At 45.7% G+C, this 21,745-nt stretch overlaps 1 long non-coding RNA gene across 1 annotated transcript; it reads left to right on the forward strand.

The window, feature by feature from the left end:
• Window positions 1-1,983: 1,983 nt before the first annotated feature.
• Window positions 1,984-20,876, forward strand: LOC132817430 (uncharacterized). The gene is made up of 3 exons (XR_009644879.1): window positions 1,984-2,048; window positions 9,247-9,323; window positions 20,824-20,876. It is a non-coding gene; the product is annotated as an uncharacterized LOC132817430 (long non-coding RNA).
• The last annotated feature ends 869 nt before the right edge of the window (window positions 20,877-21,745 follow it).

Consider the following 21,745-nt stretch of genomic DNA (forward strand, 5'->3'; position numbering starts at 1 on the left):
ACAATCTCTTTACACATCCATTCCCCATCAGGATGGTCTCAGGACTCTCTGCTTCTTCCTGGAACAAAAGTCTGAACTGTTCCCATCCACCAGCCCCCCTCCCCCCAACCACCACCCACCTGTCCCTACCCTGCCGAGCTCGTTCCCACCCTCAACAACTTCTCTACTAACTTCTGTCATTTTCTTCAGATCAGAGGGGTGGGCATGGCTATCTGCATGGGTCCCAGTGATGCCTGTTTCTTTCGGGGGGACATCCTATTTCAGCCCCCCACCCACAACTCTTTCTCCAGTATATAGACAATATCATTGTTGCTGTTTCCCTCTCTCATCCAGAATTGGAAAAACTTATCTATTTCACTTCCAATTTCTATCCCGCTCTCACTTGCTCTATCTCTGACTCCTCGCTCTCCTTCCTCGATATCTCTATTTCCATTTCTGGGGATAGACTGGCTACTAATATCCGTGACAAACCCAACCACCAAAAGGGGTTGGGAGGTCATGTTGTGGCTGCACAGGACATTGGTTAGGCCACTGTTGGAATATTGTGTATAATTCTGGTCACCTTCCTATCGGAAGTTTGTTGCGAAATTTGAAAGGGTTCAGAAAAGATTTAGCAGGATGTTACCGGGGGGGTGATGGATTTGTGCTACAGGGAGAGGCTCAACAGGCTGCGGCTGTTTTCTCTGGAACGTTGGAAGCTGAGGGGTGACCTCATAGAGGTTTATAAAATCATGAAGGGCATGGATAGGGTCTTTTCCCTGGGGTGGAGAGTCCAAAACTAGAGAGCATAGGTCTAGGGTGAGAGGGAAAGATGTAAAAGAGACCTAAGGGGCAACTTTTTCACGCAGAGGGTGATACATGTATGGAATGAGCTGCCAGAGGATGTGATGGAGGCTGGTACAATTGCAACATTTAAGTGGCATTTGAATGGGTATATGAATAAGAAGGGTTTGGAGGGATATGGGCTGGGTGCTGGCAGGTGGGACTAGATTGGGTTGGGATATCTGGTCGGCATGGACGGGTTGGACCGAAGGGTCTGTTTCCATGCTGTACATCTCTATGACTCTATGACTCTATTACTCCACAATGGGAAACATTCTGGTGTGCTTCAGCAGTCAGAAATCATTGACATACTGTACATATTAATGAGAGGATGCCATTTGAATTAACATCATTATGGAAAAAGAAAAGGTTAGAACATGAATGAAACTACAAAACTGGGGTATAATAAATTTTACAAAGCTTAGGTGGTCTGTGTAAGTGGACTGGATGCAGCTACTTGGCAGCAAATAAATGAGAAGTATTCAAAAAATTGGATTCGATGGGCTCAGTGTAGACATGTTCTGACAAAGAAAAAGATAATATGACTGAATACAGAACTTCTGGTTACCCAGACGCATACAGAGTAAGACTGCACCATTCAGACCCCAGATAAACCCTGGTTTGATATGCAGAAAGTGACTTTAGCTGATGATAGGCAGCATGCTGAAAGCTTGTGATTTCAAATAAACCTGTTGCACTATACTGTAGTGTTGTGTGACTTCTGGCCAAAAACTGTTTGAAAAGGTCTTGTTATAAACCACAGAAAGAAAGATTCAGCCTCGATAATAACTTAACATTTTAAAAAAAAAACGAAGTTTCACATTCTGCCATGATGGGATTCAAACCCACATCCTCAGCTCCAGATTCCGGATTACTCACCCAGTGACATTCCCGCAATATAACAATGTCTCCAATTCTATGAATTGGTCTGTATGTGAAATCTGGAGTCTGTAATGGTGGCATGGAACTATCATTAATTATTGTAAAGCTATCTGGTTCGTTCATATCCTTAAGGGAAGGACATCCTTTGCTGCATTTGTCTTTTGGCCTTTGTGACAGTTTAATGGTCAGCATCTCAGCCTCAGTGTATCTTTTATGGACAGACCAGTACTGAGGAACTCTATTCAATCAGGCTCTTTCTCCACAGATACCTCACAACCAAAGACTTCCAGATATCATACCATCTATCAAATGAGACTGTGGTGACAGAGAAAGGCACTGATCTGGTAAGCAATCTCTTGGAGATGGAATTTGATTGAATGTGGCCTGAAGAGTGTGCCTTTTTACTTTGCTGGATTTTTGACTGCGAACTGAAATGGAAAACCAATGAATGTGGAAAGAATTCCTGTACTTTTGAAAAGTAAGTGACCTGACTGTCCTTGTCAGTGCTGTTTATACAGCTGCTGGTTCAGACAGTGTGGGGGAAGCTCGAAAGATGGGCTGGAGCATGGGGATGTCTACAAGAGGGATTTGGCCAGCATAAGACCATAAGACAGAGAAACAGAAATTAGGCTATTCGGCCCATCGAATCTGCTCTACCATTCAATCATGGCTGATAGGTTTTACCAACCTCATTTTCCTGCTTTCTCCCAGTAACCCATGATCTCCTTGGTAATGAAGAACTTGTCAATTTCTGTTTTCAATATACTCAATGACCTGGGCTCCACAGCCTTCTGTGACAATCAATTCCACAGGTCCATCACTCTCTGGCTAAAGACATTTCTCCATATCTCAGTTTTAGAGGGTCTTCCCTTTACTGTAAGGCTGTTCCCTCAGCTCCTCGTTTCTCCTGCCAAAGGAAGCCCCTTCCCAATGTCCTCTGTGACCAGGTTACTCAGTATTCTGTAAGATTGAATCAGATTCCTCCCCTCTCATCCTTCTAAACTCCAATAAGTTGAGTCCTGGAGTCCTCAACACGTAACAGATTAATCTGTGGAAGGGTGGGTAGTTATTGATTTAAAAAGCTTTCTACCCATTGGTACTTACAGGAAGGTGATGGCCTAACCATGTTATTGTTAGACTATTAATGTCGAGACTCAGGTATTGTCCCAGGGACATGAGTTCAAATTTGGCCATCATGGAAAGTGGAATTTGCAATTCAGTGAAAACCAGGAATAAAATTCTGCTGATGACTTTTTTTTAATTATACAATTCCATGTAACATCCTTTCTGTTTCCTTACACAAGTAAAAAATGAGGTCTGCAGATGCTGGAGATCACAGCTGCAAATGTGTTGCTGGTCAAAGCACAGCAGGCCAGGCAGCATCTCAGGAATAGAGAATGCGTACCTGTGACTCCAGGCCCATAACAATTTAATTGACATTTAACTGCCCTGTGGGCAAGTATGGGTAGGCCCAGTCAGCAATGCCCATATCCAGTAAAAAAGGAAGTTTATTTTCCCTCACCTGTTGCTGCAATAGGCTGTGGCTTTTACTGAATAAAGTACAGACTTTATAAGTTGTGAACCAGCTGCTCTGTGCCTGCTGCAGCAAGTGAAAGTTCCTGGAGAGGGAAGATCAACAATAAACAAATTCTGACGAACCAAAGCAATCATCTCTGTGAACTCTGGGGACAGGGACCAATGAACAGGTTTACCCTCCACTTTGTTTTTGTTATGTCTATTTGCGTGCACGGGGAGAGTTTTTGAGGTTAAAGTTTTAACTCATATAGTTAAATGTCGATAGTTCATAATTGTCTCTTTCTAATTGGAACTGATTACTGTCTATGATAAATAGTAATTAATGTTAAGGAGAGAAACCACTCTGTACTTTCTGTCAACTTGGGTCAAACAGACAAGACCAACAGGTAAAATGGCAAATTTGGAATACTTGACAAAATGATCAGCATTTGTGAGAAGTGCAGTTGTTGCAGAATGGTTGTTGCAGGTTCAGGGATTTAGATGTTTCAGCAAGAACACAGAAGATGGTAAAAGAGGGGGAGATGTGGCATTGTTAGTCAAGGACAGTATTATGGTGGCAGAAAGGACGTTTGAGGACTTGTCCACTGAGGTAGTATGGACTGAGGTTAGAAACAGGACAGGAGAGGTCACCCTTTTGGAAGTTTCCAAATATTGATTGGAAATACTATAGGTTAAGTAATTTAGATAGGTCAGATTTTGGCCATTGTGTACAGGAGGGATTCCTGACACAGTATGTCAAAGGGCTGACAAAAGGGGAGGCCACACTGGATCTGGTGCTTGGTAATTAATCACGCTGGGTGTTTGATTTAGTTGTAGGTGAGCACTTTGGATAGAGTGACCATAATTCGTTTACATTTAGTTTAGCAATGGAAAGGGATAGGAACATACCACAGGGCAAGAGTTATCGATGGTGAAAATGTGTTGCTGGAAAAGTGCAGCAGGTCCAGCAACACATTTTCAGCTCTGATCTTCAGCATCTGCAGACCTCACTTTCTCCTCGAAAAGGTATCGATGGGGCAAGGGCAATTATAATGCGATTAGGCAAGACTTAGGAAGCAGAGATTGGGGTAGCAAAATGCAGGGGATGGGGACAATCGAAATGTGGATTTGGTTTAAGGAACAGATATTACGTTTCTTTGTTAGGTATGTCCCTGTCAGGCAGGGAGGAAGTGCTAAGGTAAGGGAACAGTGGTTTACGAAAGAAATTGCATCTCTTGTTAAGCAGAAGAAGGAGACTTATGTGTTGTTGAGACAAGATGATTCAGATGAGGCAATGGAGAGGTACAGAGTAGTGAGGAAGGATTTAAAAAGAGAGTTAAGAAGAGCAAGGAGGGGACCGGAGCAATCTTTAGCAGGTAGAATAAAGGAGAAGTCTAAAGCTTTCTATGTATGTGAAGAATAACAGGATGATTAGGGGAGGAATAGGGTCAGTCAAAGACAGAAGTAGGAAGCTATGTGTGGACCCTGTGGAAATCGGAGATGTGCTAAATGAATATTTCTCATCGGTTTTCACTTAGGAAAAGGAGAATATTGTAGAGGAGAAGACTGAGGTCCTGGCTATTAGATGAGAAAGGATTGGGATTAATAAGGAGGTGGTGTTATCAATTCAGGAAAGTATGAAAGCAGACAAGTCCCCTGAACCGGGGGGATTTATCCGAGAATTCTCTGGGAAGTTAGGGAGGAGATGTTGGAGCCTTTGGCCCTGATCTTTGAGTGGTCATTGTCTACAGGTTTAGTACCAGAGGACTGGAGGATTACAAATGTTGTGCCCTTGTTCAAGAAGGGCAGTAGAGATAACCCAGGTAATTACAGACAATATAATAGACAATAGGTGCAGGAGTAGGCCATTCTGCCCTTCGAGCCTGCACCACCATTCAATATGATCATGGCTGATCATCCTTAATCAATATCCTGTTCCTGCCTTATCTCCATAACCCTTAATTCCACTATCCTTGAGAGCTCTATCCAACTCTTTCTTAAATGAATCCAGAGACTGGGCCTCCACTGCCTCTGGGGCAGAGCATTCCACACAGCCACCACTCTCTGGGTGAAGATGTTTCTCCTCATCTCTGTCCTAAATGGCCTACTCCGTATTTTTAAGCTGTGTCCTCTGGTTCTGTAGACCAGTGAGCCTTACATCTGTTGTGGGAAAGGTTTTAGAAAGGATTATAAGAGACAGGATGTATAATTATCTAGCCAGCAACAATTTATTTTTTGCAAGACACTGTTGAAATTTTTTTTTGCTGTCAATGTATTAAACTCTGCATTGCTTTAATGCTGTTTCAAATTCTTCAACATCCTGTCATAGTCACATTAACAAAATCATACCTCACAGACAGTGTCCCAGACCCCACTATCACCATCCCTGGACATGCCCTGTCCCACTGGCAGGACATTCCCAGCAGAGAGGGGGCAGCACAGTGGGATACAGTGGAGAGGGAGTTGCCCTGGGAATCCTCAACATTGACTCCGGATCCCATGAAGTCTCATGGTTTCAGGTTAGACATGAGCAAGGAAACCCCCTGCTGATTACCACATACCGCCCTCTCTCGGCTGATGAATCATTACCCCTCCATGTTGAACACACTCAGAGGAAGCACTGAGGGTGACAAGGACACAGAATGTCCCCTGGGTGGGGGATTTCAATGTCCCACCACCAAGAGGGGCTCGACAGCAGTATTACTGATCGAGCTGGTCGGGTCCTAAAGGACCTCGCTGCTAGACTGGGTCTGCGGCAGGTGGGGAGGGAACCAACAAGAGGGAAAACCATACTGACCTCATCCTCCCCAATCTGCCGGCTGCAGGTGTATCTGTCCATGACAGGATCGGTGAGAGTGACCATGGCACATGTTGAAGATGCAAGAATGAGCAAGCTGTCAGGCCTACAGAGCAGCAAGTTACAAAAGCGGAAATTGCTGGAAAAGCTCAGCAAGTCTGGCAGCATCTGGAGAGAAAAATCAGAGTTAACATTTCAGATTGAATGACCCTTCCTCAGAATTGATGGTGGCTGGCAAAATATTGGTTTATATGCAGCACATAGAGTGGGTGAAGGTCGAAGGAGTAAACGCTGGGTAGCAATAGAGCTCAAAGGGAGACAAGAGCAATTAGACAGACAAAGTAATCAAATTTAAGAGCCGCGAGGTTTTGCTACAGCTGCACAGTCCCTAGTGAGACCACACTTGGAATATTGTGTCCAGTTCTGGTCACCCTACTACAGGAAAGATACAGAGGCTTTGGAGAGGGTGCAAGGAAAGTTTGAAAATGTGTTGCTGGTTAAAGCACAGCAGGTCAGGCAGCATCCAAGGAACAGGAAATTCAACGTTTCGGGCACAGGCCCTTCATCAGGAATGAGGAAAGTGTGTCCAGCAGGCTAAGATAAAAGGTAGGGAGGAGGGACTTGGGGGGAGGGGCGATGGAGATATGATAGGTGGAAGGAGGTCAAGGTGAGGGTGATAGGCTGGAGTGGGGTGGGGGCGGAGAGGTCAGGAAGAAAATTGCAGGTTAGGAGGGTGGTGCTGAGTTCGAGGGAATCAACTGAGACAAGGTGGGGGGAGGGGAAATGAGGAAACTGGAGAAATCTGAGTTCATCCCTTGTGGTTGGAGGGTTTCTCCAGTTTCCTTATTTCCCCTCGCCCCACCTTGTCTCAGTCGATTCCCTCGAACTCAGCACCACCCTCCTAACCTGCAATTTTCTTCCTGACCTCTCCGCCCCCACCCCACTCCAGCCTATCACCCTCACCTTGACCTCCTTCCACCTATCACATCTCCATCGCCCCTCCCCCAAATCCCTCCTCCCTACCTTTTATCTTAGCCTGCCTGGCACCCTCTCCTCATTCCTGATGAAGGGCCTGTGCCCGAAACGTCGAATTTCCTGTTCCTTGGATGCTGCCTGACCTGCTGTGCTTTAACCAGCAACACATTTTCAGCTCTGATCTCCAGCATCTGCAGACCTCACTTTTTACTGCAAGGAAAGTTTTCCAGGATGCTGCCAGGACTGGAGGGCTTGCCTTATGAAGGAAGGTTGAATAAACTTGGACTTTTCTCTCTGCAGAGAAGGAGGAAGAGAGGAGACCTTATTGAGAGGTACAAAATAATGAGAGGAAAGATAGAGACAATAGCCAGAGATTTTTTCCCCAGGGCAGGATTGACTGGTACATAAAGTCATAGTTTGCAGATATTTGGAGGAAGGTATAAAGGAGACGTTAGAGGTAGGTTCTTTACCCAGAGAGTTGTGAATGTATGGCATGCTTTGCTAGTGGTGGTGGTGGAAGCAGAGTCATTGGAGACATTTAAGCAGCTATTGGACATGTGCATGGAGAGCAGTGAGTTATGGGGTGTGTAGGTTAAGCTACCATATTTTACTGTTGTGGTTCCATTCGCCGAGCTGGGAATTTGTGTTGCAGACGTTTCGTCCCCAGTCTAGGTGACATCCCCAGTGCTTGGGAGCCTCCTGTGAAGCGCTTCTGTGATCTTTCCTCCGGCATTTATAGTGATTTGTATCTGCTGCTTCTGGTTGTCAGTTCCAGCTGTCCGCTGCAATGGCCGGTATATTGGGTCCAGGTCGATGTGCTTATTGATTGAATCTGTGGATGAGTGCCATGCCTCTAGGAATTCCCTGGCTGTTCTCTGTTTGGCTTGTCCTATAATAGTAGTGTTGTCCCAGTCGAATTCATGTTGCTTGTCATCTGAGTATGTGGCTACTAAGGATAGCTGGTCATTTCTGAACTGACAGCCAGACTACTGTGACCACCAGGACTCGTAACAGCACACAAACCAACAGCCACTCTCAGACAACAACTCACCAGGACAAAGGACCCGATACCCAGCGTGAGCAAAACCAATGTAGTGTACAAAATCCCATGCAAGGACTGCACAAAACATTACATAGGACAAACAGGAAGACAGCTAACAATCCGCGTTCATGAACACCAACTGCCACGAAACGACATGATCAGCTATCCTTAGTAGCCACACATGCAGATGACAAGCAACATGAATTCGACTGGGACAGCACTACTGTTATTAGGACAAGCCAAACAGAGAACAGTCAGGGAATTCCTAGAGGCATGGCACTCATCCACAGATTCTATCAATAAGCACATCGACCTGGACCCAATATACCGGCCACTGCAGCGGACAGCTGGAACTGACAACTGGAAGCGGCAGAGACAAACCACTATAAACGCCGGAGGAAAGATCACAGAAGCGCTTCACAGGAGGCTCCCAAGCACTGAGGATGTCACCTAGACTGGGGACGAAACGTCTGCAACACAAATTCCCAGCTCGGCGAACAGAACCACAACAACGAGCACCCGAGCTACAAATCTTCTCCCAAACTTTGAAAACTATATTTTACATTAGGATTAATCCTCGGCACAACATCGTGGGCCAACGGGCCTGTTCTGTGCTGTACTCTTCTACGTTCTATGTTCTATAATGATCTGGCTCGAAGGGTGAATAGCTGTTAATGGGGACTGTTAGTGGCTAACAATGAGTTAACAACAGTCTAGATCAGAGTGGTGCTGGAAAAGCACAGCAGGTAAGAACCCTTCATGCCCGAAACGTTGATTCTCCTGCTCCTCGGATGCTACCTGGCCTGCTGCGCTTTTCCAGCACCACTCTGATCTAGATTCTGGTTTCCAGCATCTGCAGTCCTCACTTTTGCCTGATGAGTTAATGACATCCTAACCAATCCTGGCGTGTGGGTGTTGGGTAAGGACATGGAGATTTTAAGACCTAAAGTTGTTGAGCTTGATATTGAGTCTGGAAACCTGCAGGGACCCTAAGTGGAAAATGAGGTGCTTGATGTTTCTTTTTTTGTTGTTCTGAATTCTAATATCCGTTAATGTTTAGTCCCAGTTGCCTCTTTCTGAGACCCAATGTTCTTGTTACATTTGTTCTGTAATGTTAATGGCATTTAACATATGGAAAACTTCCTGAGAGGTTTTCTTGGGATGCAATGAAATGAGGAGAGATTGATACTGAGATGTGACCATCTTCTTACAGTACCAGTGTTACTATCAGGGATCTGTGCGAAGATATCCTGGATCCCAGGTCTCTGCAAGCACCTGCTCAGGACTCAGGTAAACTGACAGATACTTCTCTGCACTTTACTCAGGTTCATGAAACTTAAGCTAAAATAGTCAATGGCTTTAATCTGGGACCTATTCAGTTGGGGAGACCTTGTCAATGAAATAAAATGTTATATACTGGGAAAAAAATTTGCTGACAGTGTAGCTATAAACATAGAACAGTACAGCACAGCAAAGGCCTTTCAGCCCACGATGTATTGCTGAGCATTTATCCTCATCTAAGACCAACCTAACCTACACACCCATCAATTTACTGCCATCCATGTGCTTGTCCAGCAGTCACTTAAATGTTCCTGATGTCTCTGACTCCACTCCCACCACTGACAGTGCATTCCATGCACCCACCACTCTCTGTGTAAAGAACCTGCCTCTGATATCTCCCCTTTACCTTCCTCCAATCACCTTAAAATTATGAGCCCTCATGACAGACCTTTCTGTCCTGGGGAAAAGTCTCTGGCTGTCTACGCTATCTATGCCTCTCATTACCTTGTATCACTTCTCTTCCTTTTTCTCTCCAGTGTGAAAAGCCCAAGCTCATGCAATCTTTCTTCATAAGACATACCCTCCAATCCAGGCAGTATCTTGGTAAATCTCCTCTATACCCTCTCAAAAGCATCCATCTCCTTCCTATAATGAGGCATCCAGAAATGAACAAAATATTCCAAGTGTGGTCTAACCACATTTTACAGAATCATTGAATCCCTACTGGCCCTTCAGCCCAACAAGTCTACATTGACCCTCCGAAGAGTAACCCACCCAGACCCATTCCCCGACCTTGTTTTTACCCCTGACTAATGGACTAACCTACACATTCCTGAACACTATGGGTCACTTATCATGGCCAATTCACCTAACCTGCACATTTTTAGATAGAGGGAGGAAACCGGAGCACCGGTGGAAACCCATGCAGACACGGGGAGAATGTACAAACTCCACACAGACAGTCACCCGAGGCTATGAGGCAGCAGTGCTAACCAGTGTGCCACCCCATGCCACCTCGCATTTCTTAAACTCAAATCCAGTTAATGAAAGCCAAAACACCATTCGCCTTCTCAACATCCCTATCAACTTTGGTGGCAACTTTGAGGCATCCCACTGTTCCTCCACATTGCCAAGAATCCTGTCTTTAACCCTGTACTCAGCATTCAAATTTTACTTTCCAAAATGAATCACTTCGCATTTATTCAGGTTGAACTCCATCTGCCACATCTCAGCCCAGCTCTGCATCCTGTCAATGTCTTGTTACAGCCTGTAACAGCCCTTGACACTATCTACAACACTCCACTGACCTTTGTGTCATTGGCAAACTTACCAACCTACCCTTCCACTTACTCATCCAAGTCATTTATAAAACCTACAAAGTGCAGAGGCCCAAGAAGAGATCCCTGCAGGACATCACTGGTCACTGACCTCCAGGTGGAATACTTTCCATCCACTACCATTCGCTATCGTCTTTCAGCCAGCCAATTCTGTATCCAGACAGCCAAATGTCTCTGTATCCCACACCTCCTAACTTTCTGAATCTGAATGAGCCTACCATGGTAAACCTTATCAAATTCGACGTTTTGGGCATAAGTCCTTCATCCTGATGAAGGGCTTATGCCCGAAACGTCGAATTTCCTATTCCTTGGATGCTGCCTAACCTGCTGTGCTTTAACCAGCAACACATTTTCAGCTGTGATCTCCAGCATCTGCAGACCTCATTTTTTACCCGAACCTTATCAAATGCCTTATGAAGTCCATATATGCACCACATCCACTGCTTCGTCAACTTGTCTCATTACATCCTCAAAGAACTGAATAAGATGTGTGAGGCATGACCTGTCTCTCACAAAGCCATGCTGACTGTCTTTAATAAAACTATGTATTTCCAAATAATCATAAATCCTAACTCTCAGAATCCTTTCCAGTACCTTGCTGACCACAGACATTAGACTGACTGGTCAGTAATTCCCAGGGATTTCCCTGTTCCCTTTCTTGAACAGAGGAAAACATTCACCTCCCTCTAAATAGCCGGTACTATTCCCATGGAGAGTGAGGATGCAAAGGTCATCACCAGAGGCACAGCAATCTTATTCCTCACTTCCTGTTGTAACCTTGGATATATCTGGTCCGACCATGGGGACTTAGCTATTTTGATGATTCCCAGAATTTCCAGCACATCCACTTCCTTAACATCAATCTGTTCAACCTGATTAACCTGGTCACACAGTGTTCTCATTATCAACAAGATCCCTCTCTCTAATGAATACTGAAACAAAAATCTCATTTAGTGCCTCCCCACCTCTTCAGATTCCAGGCACAAGTTCCCTCCACTATCCCTGGTCGACCATACCTTCTCTCTGATCATTGTCTTATTCCTCATGTAAGTGTAGAATACCTTTGGATTTTCCCTAATCCTTCCCTCCAAGGCTCTTTCATGCTCACTCTGAAGGGCTTATGCTCGAAACGTCGAATTCTCTATTCCTGAGATGCTGCCTGGCCTGCTGTGCTTTGACCAGCAACACATTTGCAGCTGTGATCTCCAGCATCTGCAGACCTCATTTTTTACCCTAACTCTCCTCAGCCCATTTTTGAGTTTTTACCTAGCTACCCTCTAACATGCTGCACAGGATCCTTGCTTCCTCAACCTTAAGTAAGCTTCCTCCTTTGTCTTGATGAGAAGTTCCTCTGCTCTTGTCATCCAAGGTTCCTTAACCTTTCCATTCCTTGCCTATCTCGGTGGGACAAAGTTATCCAACAGTCGCAACAAGTGCTCCTTAAAAAGCCTCCATTTTTCTGCTGTGCATTTCCTGTCGAACAATTGTTCCCAATTTATACTCCACAACTCCTATCTAATAGCAGTATAATGTCCCCTCCCCCAATTAAATACCTTCCCATACTGTCTGCTCCTATTCCTCTCCATAAATATGTTAAAGGCATTTGTGGTCACTGTCACCATAATGCTCTGCCACTGAGAGATCTGACACCTGGCCTGGCTTGTTGCCGAGCACCAAATCCAATATGGCCTCCCCCTATTGGCCTAACAATATGATTAAGGAAGGTTCAGAAGAATATGGATCAAATGCTAGCAAATGGGACTACATTAATTTTGGACACCTGGTTGGCATGGACAAGTTGGGCCAAACAGTCTGTTTCCATGCTCTACATCTCTGACTCGATGAGAGACTCCAAAATAAGCAGCAGTTCCCCCCTGTCGAATGTTACTGCTGATGGAGCACGATGGAAAATGACAGGCAAGAGGTTTAGAGAGAATGAAAGGAAAACATTTCTCACAGAGGATCGTAGAAATCTGGAATGCATTGCTGAAAAGAGTGTTTTTCATTTATTCACTCGTGGACGTGGGCATCACTGGATTTACTGTCAATCCCTCATGGCCGTTGAGATGGTGGGGGTGAGCTCCTTCTTGAACTGCTGCAGTCCACCTGCTCTGTGTTGATGTACAGTGCCTTTCGGGAGGGAATTCGAGGACTTTGTCCATCTACAAGGACAAGTGTAGCAGATCCATGTCAATACCACCTCCTGTAAATTCCAACCTAAAAGGATTGTGGATCAACTTAAAACAGACGGACTGTAACGGTACAAGAAGGCAGCTCACTAGCACATTCTCATGGACAACTAAGGATGGGCAATAAATGCTGGGCCCAGGCAGAAATGCCCATCTCCCACAAGCGTACATAAAAAAAACCTCACTGTGTAACTGTACTGTGATGTGTTTATTCAGCAGGGTGTGGGACCTTCACTGTGTAACTGTACTGGGATGTGTTGATACAGCAGGGAAAGGATCACCAACTGTGAAACTGTACTGGGATGTGTTTATTAAGCAGGGTGAGGGTTACTCACTGTGCAACTGTTCTGGAATGTGTTTATTCAGCAAGGTGTGAGTTACTCACTGTGTAACTGTACTGGGATGTGTTTATTCAGCAGGGTGAGGGTCACTCACTGTGTAACTGTACTGGGATGTGTTTATTCAGCAGGGTGAGGGTCACTCACTGTGTGTCTGTACTGGGATGTGTTTATACAGCAGGGTGAGGGTCACTCACTGTGTATCTGTACTGGGATGTATTTATTCAGCAGGGTGAGGGTCCCACACTGTGTAACTGTCCTTGGATGTGTTTATTCAGCAGGGTGAGGGTCACTCGCTGTGTAACTGTACTGGGATGTATTTATTCAGCAGGGTGAGGGTCCCACACTGTGTAACTGTCCTTGGATGTGTTTATTCAGCAGGGTGAGGGTCACTCGCTGTGTAACTGCACTGGGATGTGTTTATTTAGCAGGATAGAACATAGAACATGGAACATAGAAAAATACAACGCAGTACAGGCCCTTCGGCCCTCGATGTTGCGCCGACTGAAGCCTACCTAACCTACACTAGCCCAATAACCTCCATATGCTTATCCAATGCCCGCTTGAATGACCATAAAGAGGGAGAGTCCACCACTGCTACTGGCAGGGCATTCCATGAACTCTCCACCCGCTGAGTAAAGAATCTACCCCTAACATCTGTCCTGTACCAACCTCCCCTTAATTTAAAGCTGTGTCCCCTAGTAATAGCTGACTCCATACGCGGAAAAAGGTTCTCACTGTCAACCCTATCTAAACCCCTAATCATCTTGTACACCTCTATCAAATCTCCCCTAAACCTTCTTTTCTCCAATGAGAACAGCCCCAAGTGCCTCAGCCTTTCCTCATACGATCTTCCTACCATACCAGGCAACATCCTGGTAAACCTCCTCTGCACCCGTTCCAGTGCCTCCACATCCTTCCTATAGTATGGCGACCAAAACTGCACACAATACTCCAGATGGGGCCACACCAGAGTCTTATACAACTGCAATATGACCTCAGGACTCCGGAACTCAATTCCTCTACCAATAAAGCCCAGTACACCATATGCCTTCTTCACAGCACTATTTACCTGGGTGGCAACTTTCAGAGATCTGTGCACATGGACACCAAGATCCCTCTGCTCATCCACACTACCAAGTAGCCTACCATTAGCCCAGTAATCCATTTTCTTGTTACTCCTACCAAAGTGAATGACTTCACACTTAGCTACATTGAACTCCATTTGCCACCTTTCTGTCCAGCTCTGCAGCTTATCTGTATCCCGCTGTAACCTGCCACATCCTTCCTCACTGTCAACAACTCCACCGTATCATCTGCAAACTTGCTCACCCAGCCTTCTAGCCCCTCCTCCAGGTCATTTATAAAAATGACAAACAGCAATGGTCCCAAAACAGATCCTTGCGGAACACCGCTAGTAACTGCACTCCAAGATGAACCTTTACCATCAACTACTACCCTCTGTCTCCTTCCAGCCAGCCAATTCCTAATCCAAACCTCCAACTCACCCTCAATGCCATACCTCCGTAGATTTTGCATTAGCCTGCCATGGGGAACCTTATCGAACGCCTTGCTAAAATCCATATACACCACATCTACTGCTTTACCCTCGTCCACTTCCTTGGTCACCTTCTCAAAGAACTCAATAAGATTCGTGAGGCACGACCTGCCCTTCACAAAACCATGCTGACTATCCTTGATCACATTATTCCTATCCAGATGTCCATAAATCCTATCCCTTACAATTCTCTCTAAGACTTTGCCGACAACAGAAGTGAGACTTACTGGCCTATAGTTACTAGGGCTGTCCCTACTCCCCTTCTTGAACAAGGGGACCACATTTGCTATCCTCCAGTCTTCTGGCACTATTCCTGTAGACAATGACGACATAAAAATCAAGGCCAATGGCTCCGCTATCACCTCCCTAGCTTCCCAGAGAATCCTAGGATAAATGCCATCAGGCCCAGGGGACTTATCTACATTCACCTTTCCAGAATTTCCAACACCTCCTCCCTACATATTGCAAAGCCATCCATTCTAATTAATTGTGACTCAATATTCACATCATCAACAATGTCCTGTTCCTGAGTGAATGCTGACAAAAAGTATTCATTCAGTGTCTCCCCAATTTCTTCAGCCTCCACATGCAACTTCCCACTACTATCCTTGACTGGATCTATTCCTACCCTAGTCATCCTTTTATTCCTGACATACCTATAGAAAGCCTTTGGGTTTTCCCTAATCCTACCAACTAAGGACTTTTCATGTCCCCTTCTCGCTGCTCTTAGCTCTCTCTTTAGATCCTTCCTGGCTACCTTATAACTCTCAATCGCCCCAACTGAACCTTCACGCCTCATCTTTACATAGGCCGCCCTCTTCCCTTTCACAAGGGATTCCAATTCCTTATTAAACCACGGCTCCCTCACAAGACCTTTTACTCCCTGCCTGACTGGTACATACTTATCAAGGACACCCAATAGCTGCTCCTTGAACAAGCTCCACATATCATTTGTGTTCTTCCCTTGAAGCCTATTTTTCCAATCCACACATCCTAAGTCATGCCTCACCGCATCATAATTTCCCTGCCCCCAGCTATAACTCTTGCCCTGCAGTGCACACTTACCCTCTCCATCACTAGAGTAAAAGTCACCGAGTTGTGGTCACTGTCCCCGAAGTGCTCACCTACCTCCAAGTCTAACACCTGGCTGATTCATTACCGAGAATCAAATCCAGTATGGCCTCACCTCTTGTTAGCCTGTCTACATATTGTGTCAGGAAATCCTCCTGCACACATTGGACAAACACCGACCCATCTAACGAACTCGAGCTATAGCTTTCCCAGTCAATATCTGGGAAGTTAAAGTCCCCCATAACAACCACCCTACTACTTTCACTCTTCTCCTGAATCTTCCTTGCAATCCTTTCTTCTACGTCTCTAGGACTATTAGGAGGCCAGTAGAAAACTCCTAACAGGGTGACCTCACCTTTCCGATTTCTAACCTCAGCCCAAACTACCTCAGATGGCAAGTCTTCCTCCATCGTCCTTTCCACCGCTGTAATACTATCCTTGACAAGCAATGCCACACCACCCCCTCTTTTACCCCCACCTCTGACCCTACTAAAACATTTAAACCCTGGAACCTGCAATAGCCATTCCTGTCCCTGTTCTACCCACGTCTCTGTAATGGCCACAACATCGAAGTCCCAGATACCAACCCACGCTGCAAGTTCACCTACCTTATTTCTTATACTTCTGGCATTGAAGTATACACACTTCAAGCCACCTTCCTGTTTACAGGCACCCTCCTTCGAGATCGATGCCATGTTCCTAACCTCCCTACACTCAAGGTCCTGTACCATAAAGCTACAGTCCAGGTTCCCATGCCCCTGCAGAGTTAGTTTAAACCCTCCCAAAGGGCACTAGCAAACCTCCCCCCAAGGATGCAGGTGCCCCTCAGGTTCAGGTGGAGACCATCCTGTTTATAGAGGTCCCACCTTCCCCAGAAAGAACCCCAGGATAAGGGTCACTCACTGTGTAACTGTACTGGGATGTGTTTATTCAGCAGGGTGAGGGTCACTGACTGTGTAACTTTACTGTGATGTGTTTGTTCAGCAGGGTGAGGATCACTCACTGTGTAACTGGACTGGGATGTGTTTATTTAGCAGGATAAGGGTCACTCACTGTGTATCTGTGCAGGGATGCGTTTATTCAGCAGGGTGAGGGTCACTCACTGTCTAACTGTGCTCGGATGTGTTTATTTAGCAGGGTGTGAGTTACTCACTGTGTAACTGTACTGGGATGTGTTTATCTAGCAGGATAAGCGTCACTCACTGTGTATCTGCGCTGGGATGTGTTTATTCAGCAGGGTGAGGGTCACTCACTGTGTAACTGTACTGGGATGTGCTTATTCTGCAGGGTGTGGATCACTCACTGTGTAACTGTCCTGGGATGTATTTATTCAGCACGGTGAAGGTCACTCACTGTGTATCCATACTGGGATGTGTTTATTCAGCAGGGTGAGGTTCACTCACTGTGTAACTGTACTGGGATGTGTTTATTCAGCAGGGTAAGGGTCACTCACTGTGTAACTGTGCTCGGATGTGTTTATTCAGCAGGGTGAGGATCACTCACTGTGTAACTGTACTGGGATGTGTTTATTCTGAAGGGTGAGGGTCACTCACTGTGTAACTGCACTGGGATGTGTTTATTCAGCAGGGTGTGGGTCACTCACTGTGTAACTGTACTGGGGTGTGTTTATACAGCAGGGTGAGGGTCACCCACTGTGTATCTGTTCTGGGATGTGTTTATTCAGCAGGGTGAGGGTCACTGACTGTGTAACTTTACTGTGATGTGTTTGTTCAGCAGGGTGAGGATCACTCACTGTGTAACTGGACTGGGATGTGTTTATTTAGCAGGATAAGGGTCACTCACTGTGTATCTGTGCAGGGATGTGTTTATTCAGCAGGGTAAGGGTCACTCACTGTGTATCTGCGCTGGGATGTGTTTATTCAGCAGGGTGAGGGTCACTCACTGTGTAACTGTACTGGGATGTGTTTATCTAGCAGGATATGGGTCACTCACTGTGTAACTGTGCAGGGATGTGTTTATTCAGCAGGGTAAGGGTCACTCACTGTGTATCTGCGCTGGGATGTGTTTATTCAGCAGGGTGAGGGTCACTCACTGTGTAACTGTACTGGGATGTGCTTATTCTGCAGGGTGTGGGTCACTCACTGTGTAACTGTACTGGGATGTGCTTATTCTGCAGGGTGTGGATCACTCACTGTGTAACTGTCCTGGGATGTGTTTATTCAGCACGGTGAAGGTCACTCACTGTGTATCCATACTGGGATGTGTTTATTCAGCAGGGTGAGGGTCCCTCACTGTGTAACTGTACTGGGATGTGTTTATTCAGCAGGGTAAGGGTCACTCACTGTGTAACTGTGCTCGGATGTGTTTATTCAGCAGGGTGAGGATCACTCACTGTGTAACTGTACTGGGATGTGTTTATTCAGCAGGGTGAGTGTCACTCACTGTGTAACTGCACTGGGATGTGTTTATTCAGCAGGGTGAGTGTCACTCACTGTGTAACTGCACTGGGATGTGTTTATTCTGAAGGGTGAGGGTCCCTAGCTGTGTAACTGTACTGAGATGTGTTTATTCAGCAGGATAAGGGTCACTCACTGTGTATCTGTACTGGGGTGTGTTTATTCAGCAGGGTGAGGGTCACTCACTGTGTAACTGTACTGGGATGTGTTCATTCAGCAGAGTAATGGTCTGTACTGGGATGTCTTTATTCAGCAGGGTGAGGGTCACATACAGTGTGTCTATACTGGGATGTGATTATACAGCAGGGTGAGTGTCACTCACTGTGTAAATGTCCTTGGATGTCTGTATTCAGCAGGTTGAGGGTCACGCACTGTGTAACTGTACTGGGATGTGTTTATTCAGCATGGTGAGGGTCACTCACTGTCTGCCTGTTCTGGGATGTGTTTATTCAGCAGGGTGCGTGTCACTCACTGTGTAACTGTACTGGGATGTGTTTATTCAGCATGGTGAGGGTCACTCACTGTCTGCCTGTTCTGGGATGTGTTTATTCAGCACAGTGAGGGTCACTCACTGTGTAACTGTACTGGGTGTGTTTATTCAGCAGCGTGAGGGTCACTCACTGTGTACCTGTACTGGGATGTGCTTATTCAGCAGGGTGAGGGTCACTCAATGTGTATCCATCCTGGGACGTCTTTATTCAGCATGGTGAGGTTCACTCACTGTGTAACTGTACTGGGATGTGTTAATTCAGCAGGATAAGGGTCACTCACTGTGTAACCGTCCTGGGATGTGATTATTCAGCAGGGTGAGGGTCACTCACTGTCTGCCTGTTCTGGGATGTGTTTATTCAGCACAGTGAGGGTCACTCACTGTGTAACTGTACTGGGGTGTGTTTATTCAGCAGGGTGAGGATCACTCACTGTGTATCTGCGCTGGGATGTGTTTATTCAGCAGCGTGAGGGTCACTCACTGTGTACCTGTACTGGGATGTGCTTATTCAGCAGGGTGAGGGTCACTCAATGTGTATCCATCCTGGGACGTCTTTATTCAGCATGGTGAGGTTCACTCACTGTGTAACTGTACTGGGATGTGTTTATTCAGCAAGGTAAGGGTCACTCACTGTGTAACTGTGCACGGATGTGTTTATTCAGCAGGGTAAGGGTCACTCACTGTGTAACTGTACTGGGATGTGTTTATTCAGCAGAGTAAGGATCACTCACTGTGTAACTGTACTGGGATGTGTTTATTCAGCAGGATGAGGGTCACATAGTATTTAAATGAACTGGGATGTGTTTATTCAGCAGCTTGAGGGTCACTCACTGTGTAACTGTCCTGGGATGTGTTAATTCAGCAGGATAAGGGTCACTCACTGTGTAACCGTCCTGGGATGTGATTATTCAGCAGGGTGAGGGTCACTCACTGTATCACTGTATTAGGTTCTGTTTATACAGCAGGGTGTGGGTCCCTCACTGTGTAACTGTACTGGGATGTGTTTATTCAGCAGGGTGAGGGTCATTCACTGTGTAACTGTACTGGGATGTGTTTATTCAGCAGGGTGAGGGTCATTCACTGTGTGACTGGACTGGGATGTGTTTACACATCAGGTTAAGGGTCACTCACTGTGTAACTGTACTGGGGTGTATTTATTCAGCAGGGTAAGTGTCACTCACTGTGTAACTGTCCTGGGATGTGTTTATTCAGCAGGGTGAGGGTCATTCACTGTGTAACTGTACTAGGATGTGTTTATTCAGCAGGGTGTGGATCACTCACTGTGTAACTGTCCTGGGATGTGCTTATTCTGCAGGGTGTGGATCACTCACTGTGTAACTGTCCTGGGATGTGCTTATTCAGCACGGTGATGGTCAGTCACTGTGTAACTGTACTGGGATGTGCTTATTCAGCACGGTGAGGGTCACTCACTGTGTACCCGTGCTAGGGTGTATTTATTCTTCAGTATAACGGTCACTCACTGTCGTATCTGTTCTGGGATTTGTTTATACAGCAGGGTGAGAGTCACTCACTGTGTATCTGTACTGGGGTGTGTTTATTCGGCATTGCGTAGAACACTCTGTTTATATTCAAAGTTTGTGAGAAGATTTGTAGCTCGGGTGCTCGTTGTTGTGGTTCTGTTCGCCGAGCTGGGAGTTTTTCTTGCAAACGTTTTGTCCCCTTTCTAGGTGACTTCTTCAGTTCTTGGGTGCCTTCTGTGAAGCGCTTCTGTGCTGATTCCTCCGGCATTTATACTGGTTTGAATCTGCTGCTACTGACAACCGGAAGAATGCCGGAGAAATCAGCACAGAAGCGCTTCACAGGTGGCTCCCCAAGCACTGAAGAAGTCACCTAGAAAGGGGACGAAACGTTTGCAAGAAAAACTCCCAGCTTGGCGAACAGAACCACAACAACTCAGTTTATATCTCTTTCTGGGGCGTTATGTGTTGAGCAGGGTATGAGGTATATAATCTGTAGGTACAGGGTTGTTGTTAATTAAATGATTGTTGAGTGTTTTCTGTCTCTGTCTCTGTCTCTGTGTGTATCTCTCTCTCTTCCAGTGCTCTGATCTTTTTCAATAATCGAACCTATATTCTTGAACCTCTTGAGGGCGATGAAAGTGGCCGACATGTTGTATACAGAACTGAAGATTTCTCTCGAGTGTCCACTAACTGTGAAGTTAAGCATTCTGTCCAGGAGTTCACCATCACTGATCGTTTTCTGCCTCGACCAAGGGTAAGTGATAAACATAGCAACTGACTGAGTCAAAGCAACATAAGTCAGGGACAATCTTTGGACAAAAGTCTTGTGACTTCAATCAGATGCAACTTGCCATTTTTAAACACTTAAACTAAAACTCTGAGGTAACTGTTCAGGGTATATTATCAATGGTAATATCTTGGCCAATATCAGACCATAAGACCATAAGACATAGGAGTGGAAGTAAGGCCACTCGGCCCATCGAGTCCACTCCGCCATTCAATCATGGCTGATGGGCATTTCAACTCCACTTACCAGCGTTCTCCCCGTAGCCCTTAATTCCTCGAGACAACAAGAATCTATCAATCTCGGCCTTGAAGACATTTAGCGTCCCGGCCTCCACTGCACTCCGTGGCAATGAATTCCACAGGCCCACCACCCTCTGGCTGAAGAAATGTCTCCGCATTTCTGTTCTGAATTGACTCCCTCTAATTCTAAGGCTGTGTCTATGGGTTCTAGTCTCCTCGCCTAATGGAAACAATTTCCTAGCGTCCACCCTTTCCGAGCCATGTATTATCTTGTACATCTCTATTAAGTCTCCTCTTAATCTCCTAAACTCCAATGAATATAATCCCAGGATCCTCAGCCGTTCCTCATATGTTAGACCTGCCATTCCAGAGATCATCCGTGTGAATCTCTGCTGGACATGTTTCATTGCCAGTATGTCCTTCCTGAGGTGTGGGGACCAAAACTGGACACAGTACTCCTGGTATTGTGTGATTTTTAACTTTGTACACCCCAGTCCAACACCAGCATCTCCAAATCATGACTC

The sequence above is a fragment of the Hemiscyllium ocellatum genome, chromosome 1 (assembly GCF_020745735.1).
Source record: "Hemiscyllium ocellatum isolate sHemOce1 chromosome 1, sHemOce1.pat.X.cur, whole genome shotgun sequence".
Classification (NCBI taxonomy): Eukaryota; Metazoa; Chordata; class Chondrichthyes; order Orectolobiformes; family Hemiscylliidae; genus Hemiscyllium; species Hemiscyllium ocellatum.